Raw genomic sequence first — 16,573 nt, 5'->3', positions numbered from 1 at the left:
CCATTCTACTGCCAATGTTTGTCTATGGAGATTGCATGGCGGTGTGCTCAATTTTATACACCGGTCAGCAACGGGTGTGGCTGAAATAGCCGAATCCACTGATTTGAAGGGGTGTCCACATACCTTTGTATATACAGTACCAGTCAAACGTTTGGACACACATACTCATTCCAGGGCATTTCTTTTTACTATTTTCTACGTTAAACAAATCAAAATATATTTGAGATTTGAGATTCTTCAAAGTAGCTACCGTTTGCCTTGATGACAGCTTTGCACACTCTTGGCATTCTCTCTACCTGCTTCATGAGGTAAGGATATTGGTTCCGAGATTCTTCCGATAGCATTGAGGAGCAGAACACATCAGTCACTGGCTTCATCAATAAGTGCATCGATGACGTTGTCCTCACAGTGACCGTACGTACATTCCCCAACCAGAAGCCATGGATTACAGGTAACATCCGCACTGAGCTAAAGGGTAGAGCTGCCGCTTTCAAGTAGCGGGACTCTAACCCGAACGCTTATAACAAATCCCGCCATGCCCTCCGACGAACCATCAAACAGGCAAAGTGTCAATACAGGACTAAGATTGAATCGTATTACACCGGCTCTGACGCTGGTCGGATGTGGCAGGGCTTGAAAACTATTACAGACTACAAAGGGAAGCACAGCCGCGAGCTACCCAGTGACACAAGCCTACCAGATGAGCTAAATCACTTCTATGCTGGCTTCGTGGCAAGCAACACTGAAGCATGCATGAGAGCATCAGCTGTTTCGGATGACCATGTGATCACGCTCTCCATAGCTGATGCGAGTAAGATTTTTTAAGCAGGTCAACATTCACAAGGCCGCAGGGCCAGATGGATTACCAGGACGTGTACTCAGACCATGCGCTGACCAACTGGCAAGTTTCTTCACTAACATTTTCAACATGTTCCTGACTGAGTCTGTAATACCAACATGTTTCAAGCAGACCACCATAGTCCCTGTGCCCAAGGACACTAAGATAACCTGCCTAAATAACTGTGTGTTTTGGGTCATTGTCAAGCTGGAATACCCATCCACGACCCATTTTCAATGCCCTGGCTGAGGGAAGGAGGTTCTCACCCAAGATTTGACGGTACATGGCCCGTCCATCGTCCCTTTGATGTGGTGAAGTTGTCCTGTCCACTTAGCAGAAAAACACCCCCAAAGCATAATGTTTCCACCTCCATGTTTGACGGTTCTTGGGGTCATAGGCAGCATTCCTCCTCCTCCATACACAGCGAGTTGAGTTGTTGCCAAAGAGCTCGATTTTGGTCTCATCTAACCACAACACTTTCAATCAGTTCTCCTCTGAATCATTCAGATGTTCATTGGCAAACTTCAGACGGGCCTGTATATGTGCTTTCTTGAGCAGGGGGACCTTGCGGGCGCTGCAGGATTTAGTCCTTCACGGCGTAGTGCGTTATCAAATGTTTTCTTGGTGACTATGGTCCCAGCTGCCTTGAGATCATTGACAAGATCCTCCCGTGTAGTTCTGGGTCCCTCACCGTTCTCATGATCATTGCAACTCCACGAGGTGAGATCTTGCATGGAGCCCCAGGCCGAGGGAGAATGACAGTTCTTTTGTGTTTCTTCCATTTGCGAATAATCGCACCAACTGTTGTCACCTTCTCACCAAGCTGCTTGGCGATGGTCTTGTAGCCCATTCCAGCCTTGTGTAGGTCTACAATCTTGTCCCTGACATCCTTGGAGAGCTCTTTGGTCTTGGCCATGGTGTAGAGTTTGGAATCTGATTGATTGATTGCTTCTGTGGACAGGTGTCTTTCATACAGGTAACAAGCTGAGATTAGGAGCACTCCTAATAGCACTTTAAGAGTGAGCTCCTAATCTCAGCTCGTTACCTGTATAAAATACACCTGGGAGCCAGAAATCTTTCTGATTGAGAGGGGGGTCAAATACTTATTTCCCTCATTAAAATGCAAATCAATTTATAACATTTTTGACATTCGTTTTTCTGGATTTTTTTGTTGTTATTCTGTCTCTCAAATAAACCTACCATTAAAATTATAGATTGATCATGTCTTTGTCAGTGGGCAAACGTACAAAATCAGCAGGGGATGAAATACTTTTTTCCCCCTCACTGTTCGTGAGAATGCTATTCATTGACTACAGCTCAACGTTCAACACCATAGTGCCCTCAAAGCTCATCACTAAGCTAAGGACCCTGGGACTAAACACCTCCCTCTGCAACTGGATCCTGGCCTTCCTGACGGGCCACCCCCAAGTGGTAAGGGTAGGTAAGAACACATCTGCCACGCTGATCCTCAACACGGGAGCCCCTCAGGGGTGCATGCTCAGTCCCCTCCTGTACTCCCTGTTCACCCATGACTGCATGGCCAGGCACGACTCCAAAAACATCATTAAGTTTGCCGATCACCGACAATGATGAGACAGCCTATAGAGAGGAGGTCAAAGACCTGGCCGTGTGGTGCCAGGATAACAACCTCTCCCTCAACGTGATCAATACACAGGAGATGATTGTGGACTACAGGGAAAAAAAGAGGACTGAGCACGCCCCCATGATCATCGACGGTGTCCACATCACCAACAAACTATCAAGGTCCAAACACACCAAGACAGTCGTGAAGAGGTCACGACAAAGCATATTCCCCCTCAGGAGAATGAAAAGATTTGGCATGGGTCCTCAGCTCCTCAGAAAGTTATACAGCTGCACCATCGAGAGCATCCTGACTGGTTGCATCACTGCCTGGTATGGCAACTGCTCAGGCTCCGACCGCAAGGCACTACAGAGGGTAGTGCGTACGGCCCAGTACGTCACTGGGGCCAAGCTTCCTGCCATCCAGGACCTCTATATCAGGCGGTGTCAGAGGAAGGCCCTAAAAATTGTCAAAGACTCCAGCCATCCTAGTCATAGACTGTTCTCTCTGCTACCGCACGGCAAGCGGTAACGGAGCGCCAAGTCTAGGTCCAAAAGGCTTCTCAACAGCTTCTACCCCCAAGCCATAAGACTCCTGAACAGCTAATCATGGCTACCCAGACTATTTGCACTGCCCCTTCTTAATGGGTTTGAGCCAATCAGTTGTGTTGTGACAAGGTAGGGTCTGTATACAGAAGACAGCCCTATTTGGTAAAAGACCAAGTCCATATTATGGCAAGAACAGCTCAAATATGCAAAGAGAAACGACAGTCCATCATTACTTTAAGACATGAAGGTCAGTCAATACGGAACATTTCAAGAACTTTTAAAGTTTCTTCAAGTGCAGTCGTAAAAAACCATCAAGCGCTATGATGAAACTGGCTCTCATGAGGACCGCCACAGGAAAGGAAGACCCAGAGTTACCTCTGCTGTAGAGGATAAGTTCATTAGTTACCAGCCTAAGAAATTGCAGCCCAAATAAAACCCATCAGAGTTCAAGTAACAGACACATCTCAACATCAACTGTTCAGAGGAGACTGCGTGAAGCAGGCCTTCACGGTCGAATTGCTGCAAAGAAACCACTACTAAAGGACACCAATAATAAGAAGATACTTGCTTGGGCAAAAAAACACGATCAATGGTTCCAACCGCAGTGTCTTTGTAAGATGCAGAGTAGGTGAATGGATGATCTCCGCATGTGTGGTTCCCACAATGAAGCATGGAGGTGGTGGTGAGATGGTGCTTTGCTGGTGACACTGTGTTTTATTTAGAATTCAAGGCACACTTAACCAGCATGGCTAACACAGCATTATGCAGCGATAAGCCATCCCATCTGGTTTGCGCTTAGTGGGACTATCATTTGTTTTTCAACAGGACAATGACCCAACACACCTCCTGGCTGTGTAAGGGCTATTTGACCAAGAAGGAGAGTGATGGAGTGCTGCATCAGATGATCTGGCCTCCACAATCCCCCGACCTCAACCCAACTGAGATGGTTTGGGATGAGTTGGACCGCAGAGTCAAGGAAAAGCAGCCAACAAGTGCTCAGCATATGTGGGAACTCCTTCAAGACTGTTGGAAAAGTATTCCAGGTGAAGCTGGTTGAGAGAATACCAAGAGTGTGCAAAGCTATCATCAAGGCCAAGGGTGGCTATTTGAAGAAACTCAAATATAAAACATATTTTGATTTGTTTAACACTTTTTTGGTTACTACAGGATTCCATGTGTTATTTCATAGTTTTGATGTCTTCACTATTATTCTACAACGTAGAAAATAGTAAAAATAAATTAAAACCCTTGAATGAGTAGGTGTGTCCAAATGTTTGACTGGTACTGTGTATGTGTATATATCAGAGCATATGAGCGGAGTGGAGCGGTGAGAATCTCAGCTCCTCGCTCACGGAGCTGTAACGGCGTTTTTGATCGCCAGCTGAAGCATGTGAATGGGGCATCTCAGATGTAAATTTGACAAAGTAAAGTACTGATTTATCATAGTTTCTTGGGGGAGTGTAGCCCGGTTGAGCTGCGCTGGCGAAGTGTTGCATCCCTTCGCGTTCTCCTTTACTCAGCGGTTCATAGTCCATGAAAATCATTTCAAAAAATGCTACATCCAGCTCTCTTTTTCTCTCCCTCGTTATGGTTGGGCCTTTGCGTGCAGTGAATAAACTTTTGAATTCCTCAACCCTTTTCTCTTGTTTCTGCTGCTGCTCCTCTCGCTCTATAAAATACAAATTCATGGACGACACAAATTAAATTAAACAGATGGATTCTGGGTCAGGCTTGAGCATGCTTCAGACTCGTGGTGTGAGCGAGCGAAATTGGAGCGGGACATAGGGCGACGCTCCGTCCTTTTAAAAATGCCGCTCTGCGCTCTGTTCAAAATCCGTCCGCTCACGCTCCACGCTCGCTCCCGCTCCACTCCGCTCATATGCTCTGGTATATATATATATATATATATATAGTGTATTTGTACGCGACCAATAACATTTTATTTGACACAGCACAATAGAACAGTAGTGATGGGGCTATCTGTTCAGCTGTCATATCCAGTGGACGTGGCTGTCCCAAATCAACTCCTCAAACCTAGCACCTGTTGGTCCCATGTTTCATGATATGAAACAAAAGATCCAGAAATGTTCCATACTCACAAAAGGCTTATTTTGCTTACATCACTGTGAGCATTTCTCCTTTGCCAAGATAATCCATTCACCTGACAGGTGTGGCATATCAAGAAGCTGATTAAACAGCATGATCATTACACAAGTGCGCCTTGTGCTGGTGACAATAAAAGGCCACTCTAAAATGTGCAGTTTTGTCACACAACATAAATGCCACATGTCTCAAGTTGAGGGAGCGTGCATTTGGCATGATGACTGCAGGAACTTCTACCAGAGGTGTTGCCAGAGAAATGACTTAATTTCTATACCATGTTGTTTTAGAGAATTTGGCAGTACCTCCAACCAGGCTCACAACCGCAGATCACGTGTAACCACATCAGCCCAGGACCTCCACATCCAGCTTCTTCACCTGCGGGATCAGTGGGAAAATGCTCACCTTCGATGGCCACTGGCACACTGAAGAAGTGTGCTCTTCACAGATTAATCCCGGTTACAACTGTACCGGGCAGATGGCGTCGTGTGGGCGAGCGGTTTGCCGATGTCAACGTTGTGAACAGAGTGCCACATGGTGGCGGTGGGATTATGTATGGGCAGGCATAAACTACGGACAACGAACACAATTGCATTTTATCGATGGCAATTTGAATGCACAGAGATACGGTGACAAGATCCTGAGTTCCATTGTCGTGCCATTCATCCACCACCTTCACCTCATGTTTCAGCATGATAATGCACAGCCCCATGTCACAAGGATCAATTCCTGGAATGTGAAAATGTCCCAGTTCTTCCATGGCCTGCATACTAAGCAGACATGTTACCCATTGAGAATGTTTGGGATGCTCTGGATTGACATGTACGACAGCGTGTTCCAGGTCCTGCCAATATCCAGCAACTTCGCACAGCCATTGAATAGGAGTGGGACATCATTCCACAGGCCACAATCAACAGCCTGATCAGCTCTATGCGAATTAGATGTGACGCGTTGCATGAGGCAAATGGTGGTCACACAAGATACTGACTGCTTTTCTGATCCACGCCCCTACTTTTTTTTTGTATCTGTGACCAACAGATGCATATTTGTATTCCCAGTCATGTGAAAGCCATAGATTAGGGCCTAATGAATTTCTTTAATTTGACTGATTTCCTTATATGAACTGTAACTCAGTAAAATCTTTGAAATTGTTGCATGTTGCGTTTATAGTTTTGTTCAGTGTAAAATCGTGAGAATCCAAATAGATATCGTATATGCACCAAAGTATCATGATCGTATCATGAGGTCCATGGCAATTCCCAGTCCTACTCCCTCGGTCCGTCTCTTCTCCCTAAGAGTGATTCCTCATGAAACCCAGACAACAAAATACCATCATTTGGGGGACTTTCACTAAATGTAATCCATATAATCGTCCTTTGGAGGAAGGATTGTTGACATATATTTGACATTTGTATCTAAAGCATAGTTGGCATATTTATGACATTTTGGCCTTACCCAGGCCTCCTTTAAGACTCCATGTTTCATCTGTAGATGCTACAAATCAGAAATTGGTGTCATATTAAGCTTTACCGCTTGCTCTGTAGTACGAGTAGTATTTTAATTTCAATAGAAAATATGTACATTATGAATATTGACAAAAATAAACAAATATTCTAAATAATAATCAGTCTTCTAGTAGTAATAAAGATAGGGATGTGTAAATGATAAGGATCTGTCTAAGTTAACCTAATTGCTCCTAGTGTCACTACTGTCTGTCTGTCTGTGTGACATTACTCTCTCTGATACCTTGAAGTAGTTGTTTCCCTTGCTCTGCAAGGGACGTGTCTTTTGTGGAGCGAAAGGTAACGAGGCTTCGTGGGTGACTTGACGATGTGTGCAGAGGGTCCCTGGTTCGAGCCCAGGTTGGGGCAAGGAGAGGGATGGTGTGTGTATATGTCCTTATCTCCCAGTCAGAGTCTAGGTCAGTGGTTCCCAACTCCAGTTCCCCCAACAGTACACAATTGTATTGTAGCCCTCAGGGTCTGCAGGTGACTTTGACCTCGCCCACCACCCCTCAGGGGTCAGAAGTCATCCCCCAGACTGCACGGACCGCCACACACACCTAAACCCACCTGTCCCACTACTACACCCAGGCCAAAACATGGTGGCCATGCTCTAACAGCACAGTGCCAGGGGTTTGTAGCATGGTGAGTACCTGCCAGAAGACACCGACCCTACCATTATGCTTGTTTACACTGAGCTGCACTGAGGTCAGAACACAGTCATGGTTACATTAACTGGGAAAACAAGCAGTATTTCAATCTTCTCTATGGAGCAGTGTTGATAAAGGTACAATTTGGAGTACAGTGCCATACCCCATCCCTGCATTGATGTACGTTTTCCACCCATATCTTGCGCGGCCTCAACGTCTTAATGTAACCATGATTGTGTTCCGACCTCTGCGCAGCTCAGTGTAAACAAGCCTACTGGTAGGGTCAGTATCTTCTGGCAAGGTGAATACACCAGTTGTGGGTTTGATTCTCCCATGGATGGGACACAAACTAGCAAGGTAAATTAATGGTAATATTCAAAATCTCCCAGCATGTCTGGCCATCACATATAATCAGCATTGCTTTATGTAGTTAGCTGGCTAGTTAGCAAGGAAAGTGTAGTCAATGATTAACGTTAGTTACATGCTAGCTTTGGGACAACATCGGGAGTCTATGGGTTTGACTCGCTGCGTTGTGCATAGTTATGGTGTGTGGCGACAGAAAATAACCATACAACAATATAGCCAGCTACTAGGACCCCTGGGGGTACTTAGCCTATCCACAGGTGGTCCTTGAGAAGACTCAAGAGACCATAATGCTTACTGGTAAAAAGCACATGAGGGGGTACTTCAGGGGGACAGTAACGGAAAAAGGTTGGGAACCACTTGATTATATAATTAACTGTGCTAATATTACGCTTGATCCGATTAGATTATTTCTGGCACGAGCGGATGTTTGTTGGTCGCGTTAAACAACTGACAACAAACCAAACGCTACAGTTAGCTAGATAGCTAACGTCAGTTAGCAAGGTGTCATCTGAAAAATAAGTGGCTAGCTATTTAGCTAAATAGTTGGCAAAATAATGAAATTTCCCAGCCCACGCACCGTATTTGAAAACAATTGATGCACCTTTTAGACGACGTTGACAGTCAAAAGCATGTAACTAACGTTAATGCAGTTAACTAGTTAATGTTAGCTGGTATTCAAAATAACAGAACACAAATTCATGTTCATGCGAGAATCAACCACTGGTGACGATAACGTCAGTTACAGTAAGTAGTAAGCTAGTTAAATGCGAATAGGCCATGCTAGGCTAACGTTAGCGAGCTAGCCAACACAACGATTGCCCCCTAGCTAAACCTCTTCATTTATACTTACGTTTCCAACTGTAAAACGAATGTAGATGTTTTTTAGGTCCCTGCGTAGTGGGTATTGTCGTGGTGATATATTATTTTGTTTCCTTATTTGACAAAACAAAATAAGCGAGTTTGGCCTCAGATGAGCGGCGATAATTCCTTTCTCGGCGGTTCCCTGTTTGGATGGCGTAGGTTTTTACGCATGTTTGACACCAAATAGGTTTCTCACATCAAACAAAAAAAAAACTATTCTGTACGTTTCTACACAAATATGGACAGTCAGAATTAGTTATAATAGACAACACAGGCGAATCTCGCACTTTCGTCCTTTGGGTGCTGAATAAGAGGTGCTATTTTTGGTACTTCTTCGGTGATTGGTCAAAAATTATCGAGGGTGCTAACATTGATTGGTTGAAATTGCTGTCAATCAGCTCTGCCCTCGTTCAAATCTGTCGTTTCATTGGTTGACGTGTAACCGTCTGACGTTTTTTAAAGGTGCGCTCGTTTTCCCGATGGCATGTCCCGACATCAGCAGATGAGCTCAGGGGTTGAAAGTCAGTTAAAACAAAGAAATTCGTTTTTAGTTAGGCAATGATGTGGTCTTCCCATACTTCAAAAGATTTACAACTAGATGATTCAAAACACCTAAGACACACACAACTCTATCCTCCACAGCACACACACACCCACACATTAGAGAGGGAGTGACACTGAAGAGAGATAGAGAAAGAGAAAGGAGAGGGAGAGAGTGAAGAGTTATAGGGAAGTAGGATGAGGGAGGTCAACGATAGATAGTGCAGAAAGACAGTCTGAGGTCTTTAGGATTAATATCAGCAATTACTCCTCCCTGTAAAACCAGGGACGCTTGTTTTCATGTAGTGTTTCTTTGTGTTTTCCAGCAGGATTAATCTCAGTTTTATTAATGGACAACTCATTAGATATCACAGCAGCTTTCCCCCGAGGCCAACACACAGCCACAGGCCTGTGTTTGTGTGTGTGTGTGTGTGTGTGTGTGTGTGTGTGTGTGTGTGTGTGTGTGTGTGTGTGTGTGTGTGTGTGTGTGAGTGTGTGTGTGTTTGTGAGTGAGTGAGTGAGTGAGTGAGTGAGTGAGTGAGTGAGTGAGTGAGTGAGTGAGTGAGTGAGTGAGTAGAGTGGGTATTTTAATTTGCTAAAATTTAGGATTAGGGTGGGTAGAATTGTATCATTCTTCTCTGATCTCAGGATGTTCAATCTCAGTTTACCCCCATGAACAAACATACACACATTGGCAGGCTCCAGTCGGCATGGGGTTAGTGGTGTGTGTGTGTATGTGTATGAAAGAAACCGGGGGTAGGGGGTCAGGGGCTGTGTTGCTCTGGCCCCTTAAGGGGATTTAGAGTCTTATAGCAATGGATCAGAACCTAAATTAAAAACTGTACTGTACTGTACAGAAAACAGTGTCACACACTGAAATCTGAGCACTGATAAATTGTGTTCACTGATTGTGTTTGTGGCCGGATGAAGGAAAGAGGGAGAGAGGGAGGGAGGGAAGAATGAAGGATAGGTAAGGGACACAGATGTACACTCTCATTTTCAGTCCAGAAATCAGATATCTATGTCACATCATTACTACAATATTCTGCTTGTTCATTCCCAGTTAACACATTTTACGGAGTTTATACACACACATACACACATATTTGATTGCACAATGAAACATTGGTAATAGAAATAACACAAATATACCAGGCTGTGTCACAACCGGCCGTGAACGGGAGTCCCATAGTGCGACGCACAAATGTTCCGAAGGACACATGACTCGACCTTCGCCTCTCCCGAGCCCGTTGGTCAGTTGCAGCGATGAGACAAGCTCGTAATTGGATCACAATTGGATATCACGAAATTGGGGAGAAAAGGGGGGTAAAATTAGAGCAAAAAAAATAATAATAAAAAAATAAATAAAAATAAAAAATAAAAAAAAGTATATATATATATATATATATATATACATATAAAAGAAGCTGTAACCAAGAAGAGGCGCTAAAGGGTTTGGATAATACTGGGTGGGACAAGATGTGTAGGCTACTATACTATAGCAATGGGACAAAGATTTGGGAAGACTGGGTTGGGGCTGGGTGTGATATGTCCTTCCCTCTGGTTGAGAATGACAGATCACACTCAGTTTGCATTGTTATGATTACGAAACAGGCGTTTCATACAGTACTTTCATTACGACAGATGCACAATGGAAAAAGCCCCTAACATCTGCAACAGCAAAACAATGTTTCCTTTTAACATTCTAAGTAAAGCTTTTAACATATTTCCAACGGGTAGAGAGACCCTCTGCTAGTCAGTTGCAACATTGTCCCTAATACAAAGACAAAATGTATTTTCTCTCCTGTTTACCAGTAGGGTGTACTCTTGAGCAGCTATTAAAACACTATTTGAACAACCCAAAACGTCTGGCATCTTTCGAGAGCTCTGATTTTCCGACCTGAAGATCACTGACATCATGATTTGACCTCGTTTTTTCCGGAGTTCCCAGTTGGCTTGTGGTGCATTCAAGAACTCTGAAAAAAACTAGGTCAAATCATGATGTCAGTGATCCTCAGGTCGGAAAGTCAGAGCTCTAGATGCCCAAGTTCCCGAGCTGAAATTCTAAGTTGGATGACGTTCAAAACTATTTTTCCCAGTCGGAGCTAATTTTTTCCCAAGTTCCCAGTTGTCTTCAATGCACTGAAGTCGGAAGTCAGATTTCAGAGTTTCGAGTTCCCAGTTGTTTTGAATGCGGCATTGAAAGCATCATAAATACAGAGATGGCACCATTGTAACCAATTATGTATTGTGCCACGTTCAAAACAACTGGGAAAAAACGAGTTCCGACTGGGAAATATATTTTTGAATGGTCACCCAACTCGGAATTCCAAGTTGGAAACTTGTGCATCAGACTTTCAGACCTAAAGATTACTGACATTATGATTTGACCTATTTTTCAGAGTTTCCAGTTGTCTTGAAAGCACCAATAAACCCTGAATTGCTGATGCTATGTATTGGCCAATGAGAGACTATTGGCACTCCCCAGAACCGGGCTCTCCAACCGTGTTCCCGGAGAGCAACCATCCTGCAGATTTTCATTCCAACCCTAATCTAGCGTACCTGATTCTAATAATTAGCTCGTTTAGCAAATGAACCAGGTTAGTTACAACTGGGGTTGGAGCGAAAACATATAGGAGGGTACTTAGCTCTCCAGGAACAGGGTTGGAGAGCCCTGCCCAAGAAGAAGCAGTCCTCCATAGGAATGAATGGGATTCTATAGTATTGCGCAAGAAATATAAGTGAAATATGCAATGAAATTGCGCAATTAAATGTTTCAAGGACAAAAATCACATCTATTTAGGTATTATTTTGTTGTAGTGGCCACAGTAACATTAGAAAAATTATAATTTAAGGGAAATGTTTTTATATATGTTTTCATTTTTTATTTGTATGTTTAGCTCACATGATAAGATTTTAAATGTAGCCATTAAGGTGTCTGTAATAATAAACGTGGCAAAAACTAATGTAGACATTAATAAATGCATTTCTATAGTTCCCAAAATCTTTTTCACAATGGTGGGGGAGTGCCAAGATGGGGGCACGGTGACTTCAAAACAGCACTCCCTTGTCAGTGATCCAGTGTATATATAAATTATTGGTTGGAATTTGTGTACTTCGAGTAATTTCTTCACAGCCGTTCTGTAAGCGTTAAAAATTCTCTGCTCCAGGTGAGGCTCGAACTCACAACCTCGGCATAGCTCAACTCAATACTGCTGTATAAGTACCGCGCGCTAACCGATTGCGCCACTGGAGCCCTGATGTTGCCGGCTAGGAATACAGTTTAAGAATGTCATGTTTGTTTTTTAGGGACACGTCGACTTGTACATCATTTTTTTTTTCATTTTCTACATCCAACAAAGTAGCTTGCAGCTAATTGTATGGCTAAGTATAACCGACTGCGACGTTATGCAGTGAAATCACTGGAGGGGAGGAACGAGGGAGGAGAGAAAAAAAGGTACAGGAGAATGCTGGGTCAGAAAAGATTAGATAAGAGGCTAATGGGAAATAAAAGTTACAAACATGAACAATTAGCTAATAATATTCTTCCTAAATATCTCATGATCTGTGGAATAACAGGGACCAACTTGGCACCTGAGGCACAGACTTTGATCAGGCCTCATTGCGCCCATCCTTTCCATTCCTCCCTGAGACCAACCATCACCACCAGGCCTAACACACACTAAACAGACTGTAGAAGGAGTGAATTCAGTGTATTGTATTAGGCTATTATTTATTTGCCAGTATCCTGGGGCAAAGATTATTCTTATAGCCAACCCTATTTCCCTTATTCATCTGTGGTTGTGAGGTTCTTACTGAAATGCCTCTGTGAAAAAGAGGTATTGTATTGTATGTCTACTGTCTGTGTTCCATTGTGTAGTCTATAGCATTCACTAGCCGTCACGATGGAGTTAGTTTATGTGTGATTATTAGACTGGAACAGTCTGTCATTAATTCTGTGTTTTTGAAGGCAGGAGGCAGAATATGAGAAGTCACACTATGAAACAGCACACATAAAACAATAGGAGGGGAGGGCGAAAGGAAGGTGGTGTATTTGTTTGATGTAATGGTCTCACCAAAGCATTCCAAGCATAACTCACAGAAATATTTGTAATATATCATATGGTATGTATTAATTCATCATCCATTTTATATGATATGTTATGAATTACAATTCGTACAATATGTAACGAATTTGCAAAACGTACAATGTTACGAATTTGCTAAACGTATGATATGTTACAAATTCCAATTTGTTGTGGCTAACGTTAGCTAGGTGTCTAATGCTAACGTTAGGTAGCTCTAGGGGTTAGGGGTTAAGGTTAGGGTTAGCTGAAAGGGTTAAGGTTAGGGGAAGGATTAGCTAACATGCTAAGTAGTTGCAAAGAAGCTAAAAAGTAGTAAGTAGTTGCAAAGTTACTAATTTGAGTGGCCTGGATTTACATTTACTCTGTTACGTCTAGTCTATGAGACCAGTCAGCTGTGGTGTGCTGTAACCATCAGTGTGATTGGTGTTCTGAGCAGTCTTCATTCTTCTCTGGATGTGGTTATTATTCTGGAGCACTGTGTTTCCATGGGATATTTATAACATCATTCAGATATCAAATACCCAAACCAGAGAAACCATCCCATCTGTCATAACAAACAGACACACACACGCACGCACGCACGCACGCACGCACGCACGCACGCACGCACGCACGCACGCACGCACGCACGCACACACACACACACACACACACACACACACACACACACACACTGACCCCTGGGAATAGGACAGTTGAATTAATTCAAGCGTCAGGCCCTCTGAAGAAAAGGACACAAGGAGACATGGAAAGGAGACGAGGAAACATAAAGGAGGCGAATAGAGAAAAATCTGTAATGTGTTTTGTTTTTAATCAGCATATTTCATATTTCAACACGTGACGTACAGAAACACCAACATAAACATAATGGAGAAGTAATCAAAGATCAGCTGATCAGGAGGTTTGACCTCAGAGGCATGCTGCTGCAGGAGACATGTCCTAAATGGCACCCTATTCCCTAGTGCACCAGATGGCTCTGGCCAAAGGTAGTGCACTACATAGGGAATAGGGTGCCAAATCAGATTAGATCTGTCATGACAGTCCCAGGTTCTGTTGAGCAAAGAGGAAGTGTTCTGCCTAGAGCAGGGCTAGTTAGAGCATAGAAATAGAGTGGCTAGACTGTACAGTGTTGCAATGGGTATAGTAATATACAATGGCTCTGAGGGAGAGGAACGTACATCTATGTTGTTGCCTCAGAGGTTCGCAGTGTCATGGAACTGCAGGCTACAGAACGATGCAGTTATCCTTTTAAATGATAACAATCCCTTTAACCATCTAGATATGATCAAACCATCCCTTTAAATCCAGTTGATCCGATCTGGTTAGTTGATATCTGGTTAGATCTCTCTGACACACTGAGCAGAGCTATATATACAGTGCCCTCCTTAATTACTGGGACAGGGAAGCATTTTTTCTTTGTTTGGCTCTATACTCCAAAAGTTTGGATTTTAAATCAAACAATTACCACGAGATCAAAGTGGAGACTGTCAGCTTTAATTTTTGTGTATTTTCATCCATATCGGGTGAACCCCTTAGGAATTACAACACTTTTGTTATATAGTTCCACATTTTAGGGGAGCAAAAGTATTGGGACAAATTCACTTATATGTGTATTAAAGTAGTAAAAAGTTAAATATTTGGTTCCATATTCATAGCACGCAATGACTACATCAAGCTTGTGACTCTACAAATTTGTTGGACGCATTTGCTGTTTGTTTTGGTTGTGTTTCAGATTATTTTGCTCCCAATTGTAAGTAATGTATTGTGTCATTTTGGAGTCACTTTTATTTTAAATAAGAATATAATATGTTTCTAAACACTTCTACATGAATATGGATGCTACCATGATTACGGATAATCCTGAATGAATCGTGAATAATGATGAGTAAGAAAGTTACAGACAAACAAATATCATACCCCCCCAAAAATGCCTCCCCTGTTATTGTAATGGGGATATGATATTTGTCTTGGGGATATGATATGTGTGCCTTTTAGAAATTACAGCACTTTTTGTACATAGTTCCCCCATTTTAGGGGACCAAAAGTATTGGGACAAATTCTCCTACACTACCAGTCAAAAGTTTGGAAACACCTACTCATTCAAGGGTTTTTCTTTATTTTTACTATTTTTTACATTGTAGAATAATAGCGAAGACATCAAATCTATGAAATAGCACATATGGAATCATGTAGTAACCCAAAAAGTGTTAAACAAATCAAAATATATTTGAGATTTGAGATTCTTCACCCTTTGCCTTGATGACAGCTTTGCACACTCTTGGCATTCTCTCAACCATCTTCATGAGGTAGTCACCTGGAATGCATTTCAATTAACAGGTGTGCCTTCTTAAAAGTTAATTTGTGGAATTTATTTCCTTCTTAATGCGTTTGAGACAATCAGTTGTGTTGTGACAAGGTAGGGGGGGGGTATACAGAAGATAGCCCTATTTGGTAAAAGACCAAGTCCATATTATGGAAAGAACAGCTCAAATAAGCAAAGCGAAACGACAGTCCATCATTACTTAAAGACATGAAGGTCAGTCAATACGGAACATTTCAAGAACTGCAGTCGCAAAGACCATCAAGTGCTATTATGAAACTGGCTCTCATGAGGACCGCCACAGGAATGGAAGACCCAGAGTTACCTATGCTGCAGAGGATGTTCATTAGAGTTACCAGCCTCAGAAATTGCAGCCCAAATAAATGCTTCACAGAGTTCAAGTAACAGACACATCTCAACATCTGTTCAGAGGGAATTGTATGAATCAGGCCTTCATGGTCGAATTGCTGCAAAGAAACCACTACTAAAGGACACCAATAAGAAGAAGAGACCTGTTTGGGCCAAGAAACATGAGCAATGGACATTAGACTGATGAAAATTTGTCCTTTGGTCTGGAGTCCAAATTTGAGATTTTTGGTTCCAACCGCCGTGTCTTTGTGAGACGCGTGTGGGTGAATGGATGATCTCTGCATGTGTAGTTCCCACCGTAAAGCATGGAGGAGGAAGTGTTATGGTGTGGGGGTGCTTTGCTTGTGATACTGTCTGTGATTTATTTAGAACTCAAGGCACACTTAACCAGCATGGCTACCACACATTCTGCAGTGATAGGCCATCCCATCTGGTTAGGGCTTAGTGGGACTATCAATTGTTTTTCAATAGGACAATGACCCAACACACCTCCAGGCTGTGTAAAGGCTATTTACCAAGAAGGAGAGTGATGGAATGCTGCATCAGATGACCTGGCCTCCACAATCCCCCGACCTCAACCAAATTGAGATGGTTTGGGATGAGTCGGACCGCAGAGTGAAGGAAAAGCAGCCAACAAGTGCTCAGAAAATGTGGGAACTCCTTCAAGACGGTTGGAAAAGCATTCCAGGTGAAGCTGGTTGAGAGAATGCCAAGAGTGTGCAAAGCTGTCATCAAGGCTATATGAAGAATCTGAAATATAAAATATATTGGATTTATTTAACACTTTTTTGGTTACTACATATTTCCAT

The 16,573-nt window shown here is 42.9% G+C and overlaps 1 protein-coding gene across 2 annotated transcripts in view; it reads right to left on the bottom strand.

Moving 5' to 3' along the window:
• The window catches only part of LOC311101210 (protein phosphatase 1B-like), a 43,877-nt gene extending 35,091 nt beyond the window's left edge, over positions 1-8,786 (bottom strand). The window contains exon 1 of one of the 2 annotated variants that reach the window (XM_084142315.1): positions 8,437-8,786. The gene's annotated coding sequence lies outside the window, so the exon portion shown is untranslated. The remainder of the gene's footprint in view (positions 1-8,436) is intronic. The other variant, XM_084142316.1, reaches the window with a different exon arrangement.
• Between the last annotated feature and the right edge of the window lie 7,787 nt (positions 8,787-16,573).

This window comes from Coregonus lavaretus (genome assembly GCF_964263955.1).
Source record: "Coregonus lavaretus genome assembly, chromosome: 25".
Taxonomy (NCBI): Eukaryota; Metazoa; Chordata; class Actinopteri; order Salmoniformes; family Salmonidae; genus Coregonus; species Coregonus lavaretus.
This window is presented reverse-complemented; position numbering and strand designations above follow the sequence as displayed.